Below are 4004 nucleotides of genomic sequence, written 5' to 3'. Positions count from 1 at the left end.
TAGCCTGGGCTGAGGTACCTCATGGAATTTCCTTGGGAAAACCCACACCAATTCCTGCGCTATAGCCTGGGCTGAGGTACCTCATAGAGGAATAGCTTCAGGGTATTGGGTGGCTTGGTCTATCACCACTAGAATATATTGGTGCCCTCAGGCTGACCTCTCCAGTGGCCCTATCAGGTCTACCCCAGTCCTTTCAAAGGGCTCCCCCAGGACTGGCATTGGCACCAAGGGCCCCATAGGAGCTCCTTTTCCCTGAGTCTTCGGGCATTCGGGACAGGACAAGCAATAGTGCTTAATCTGGGCATAAACCCCTGGCCAATAAAATCTATGAACCAGCCTGTCTGTGGTCTTCCCCACCACTAGGTGACTGGCAGCGGGCAGCACATGTGCTAGTTGTAGGGCAGCCAGCCGAAGGGGTCAGGTGTCGCCAACTGCCTCAGCTCCTCACGTTCGCCTCATGCAGACATAACCCTATCCGACAAGCCCCCTGTGATCTCCACGTAGGGACCATGCCTCGTACCGCTTCCTGTCTTGACCGGTCTTGAGCTTGTCTCAATGCATGGGCTAGGGAGGCACCATTCTGCTGGAGGAAGACCACCTTCTTGAGAGGTACACAGAACTTTAAGGCCTATGTCTTCCTTCTCCCCTGCTAAGATGACCTCAGAGCTCACCTCCTTCCTGAGGTCTTCAAAATGGGGCCAATCCCATCCAATTATCAAACTATAGGCTGGAATAGGGACAACTCCAACCTTACATAGCTGCACCCTTTCCCCTTCTTCCACCTTGGCCCATCAGGCTGAGGATGGTTTAGCGCCCCATGATACACCTAACCTGTGGCACTTCAGCCACAGGGCTTCCCCAAGCTTGCCATGCAGGGGGCAACTGCAGCCTCTGCCTATTAAGGCCTCAGCCTCCTTCCCATCCATCCTGGCCTGAACCCACCAGGCCACTCACCGGTGCAATGCCAGGCCCACGACGTCACACCCTATCACAGCGCAATCACGCCTGAGATGCCCAGCTCGGCCTCAGCATGGACCCCATCAGCAGGGGGAGCAGGTGCAGGGTCCTCCGGTGGGGTGGTGCCCTCGAGTCTCCTGCCCCTTCCGATGGTGGGTGGGTCTGCCACCCTCTCCCGCCCGCTCTGGGACGCAGTGCCACGGCCCATGGGGGCCCTCCATTTCTGCCCTTCCTGCCAGGGTGGCCCCAGTCTGTTCCCCTCAGCTGGTTCCTTGGCCACTACAAAGTCTCCATGAGTACAATGGCATCCTCTGCGGTTTCTGGCTTCTGACACTAACCCAGTTTTGGGCTGGGGCTGGCAGGAGTGTTACAAGTTGTTCCAGCAGAACCAGCTTGGCCACCTGCTCAGTGCTGCAGACTGCTGGCCTCAACCATCTCAAACCATTAGCCCGGATCTTCTGTCCCAGGGCCCTCTGGGGGCGGGGGGGGGGGGGGCAACGGTTGCACAGACCAGCCCTCTCATCACCTGCCTATATGTCTCTTCTGAGAAATTCAGGATCCCCAGGATGGCCGCCTTCACTACAACATATTGGCATATCCACTGCTTCCTGGGCAGGACCTGTGAGACAAGGTGTTGGGATGAGGGCCAACTGTTCTTTGGGCTGCTTGGAGGCCAGGCCTTTCAAACACGTTTAAAAAGTCTTCAGGGTCATCTTCTGCAGTCATCTTAGAGATCTGGATATGGCCTGTGCCTCTTCCTCCGGTTGTCTCACCTTGAGGACCCTGCAGTCCCCCCAGCATTTGCTGGAGCAAGGAACTTTGATTCTGGAGCTGCGCACTGAAAACTTGCTCCGTGAGTCGCGTCTGTTGCGTAGCTAATGGCTGCAACAGGCGCTGCTGCTCCCGGGCCTGGAGCCTTTGCTGCTCAGCCCACCAAGCCATGCAGGAGTCAGCTAGGTGGGTCTGACCTGGGTCCACCCCTGTTGCCCTGCCCACATTCTCCTAACAGGATTAGGAGGGAGCACTGCTTTGAAGGCACCTTGATCCATGTAAACCTGGCCGGTCCTTTTATTTGTACTTTACAGCTTCTGTCACAGCCTCACTGCCTGAAGCGCCAAAGCCCTCTGCTCACCTGGTTCTAGGGCAAAGAGTGGCATTGCCCATGGGGAGCGGAGAGCTGCGGGTCTTGGCCGTAGGGTCTGCCCTCGCTGCTCCTCTCTGGCTGTCTGCGTGTTGCAACAATGCCAGGTGTTTCCAGCCTTCTCTTTTGCGCATCTCCTCATCCTTCCCTGCCCTCCTCTGCTCATTCTCTCCTCTTCTGCCCACCCGCTCCTGTTTGTCCCATCCCTGCCTTTAGTCTCTCCTCCCGGCACAGCTGTCCCTGCCCCGGCTGCCAATCTTGGGCAGCTGTCCGTGCGCCCGCACGTCCCCGCAAACGGAGTCCCACATCTTGCTCCTTCCAAGCAGACTCCTGGCCACGCCCCGTTGTCTCTGGCCGCCCTTTGGTGGCTGCCACGGGAGCCCGACAGTGACTTACATAATCCTCCTCTGGCACTTTGGCATTTTATCCATGCCACAACCCTATGAGGTAGGTTAGTCTGAGAGCCACTTGCTGGCCCAAAATTACCCAAGGAGCTTCACTGCTGAATGGTGAATAGAACCTGGATACTGTAAGCCCCATCCTGACACCCTGACCACTAGATCACACTGCTTCAAAGATCTCCAGCACCACTTTTCAGTTCCGCTAAGTACATCTGATGAAGTGGGTTGTTGCCTAGGTGCCCTTACATCACGAGCAGTTGATTAATCGGGGCGTTAGCAGTAAGATTTACTTTCTGGACAGACATGCCATGTATAAGATCACACTATAAAACTATTTGCCATCTCCTAACGATCTATAATGATTTAGGCTACACAATAAACACCACCAAACAAACACAATAAGAAAAATAATACATAAATAAAAGATTAAAGAATAAAAAGGAATAAATAAAAAGGCTTGCACCAAGAAGAAGCTTTGTGCTAAATCTCTGGTTAAGAAGGGGCTGCTTTCCTTTCTGCCTGATGAAATGATATGCACTTCTCATGCTTCTTTCCCTGGGCCAGGTCCCCCCACTTATTCTGTAACATTTGCATCTGGAGATGAATCCGAAGCCATACCCCACTCGCATAGTTGCGAACCGTTCTTCAGTCTGCATGTATTTATTTAGACCAGCAGTTTTATATTTCACCTTTCCATTCTTAAAATGATCTGCAGATCTTGGTGGAAAGGCAGGATATAAATGTAAAAACAAAATAAAGGCAGTTTACAATTTTAGTTTACAGTTTACAAGACAAATAGAAAACAGAAAGTAAAGTTCATTGTAAGCAGCAGTGCCTAAGTAGGAGAAGGAAAAGGAGAAGAGAGATAACTGAAAGCCAAGTGCTAAAGTCAGCTGGAAAAAAAAATCTAACTGACCAGTTCATCTAATAACCTTCAGGACTGTTTTTTTTAAAAAAAGGTCTTACCTAAATCTTCAGGAGGATAAAACAAGGAGGGCCTGGTCAGCTTTCCTGGGGAGAGAATGTCGCCAAAGAGAGGGTACCCCAGAGATTGCTTTCTCATCCCATCCTAACTTCAGAGGCTGCAGAGCTGCACTGTCCTCTCCCACCTTTAAATGCCTCCATGATTATTTTAGCTCCACCCACTCAGTATGCTGAATAAATGTATGCACACATTTCCTTGCAAGCATGATGTTGCTGCTGCCTGCATCCCTCTAAAGCAAATAGAAAGCAACCTTTGGCACTCGCTGCTGAGCTGGGCGACAGCGCTGGTTTTTCCGAGAGTTTCACAGCCATCAAGTACCCCGCCAAGAGCACTCCGTGGGGCTTCACCACCCCTTCGCGCACTTTAAGCCTCCTGTCACACTGAGTCCCCATCTCTGGTAGATCCAGGTGGATTTTTTCATCCTTTCAGTGTTTGTTTGTGGATGAAGGAGCAACTGGAATGTTGCATGTGGGATTGTGAAGTCGGAACACAGGGGTGCTGCTAATTTTTGACTAATTTG

The sequence above is a fragment of the Varanus komodoensis genome, unplaced genomic scaffold (assembly GCF_004798865.1).
Source record: "Varanus komodoensis strain SLA01 unplaced genomic scaffold, ASM479886v1 scaffold73, whole genome shotgun sequence".
In the NCBI taxonomy this organism is placed as follows: domain Eukaryota; kingdom Metazoa; phylum Chordata; class Lepidosauria; order Squamata; family Varanidae; genus Varanus; species Varanus komodoensis.
This window is presented reverse-complemented; position numbering follows the sequence as displayed.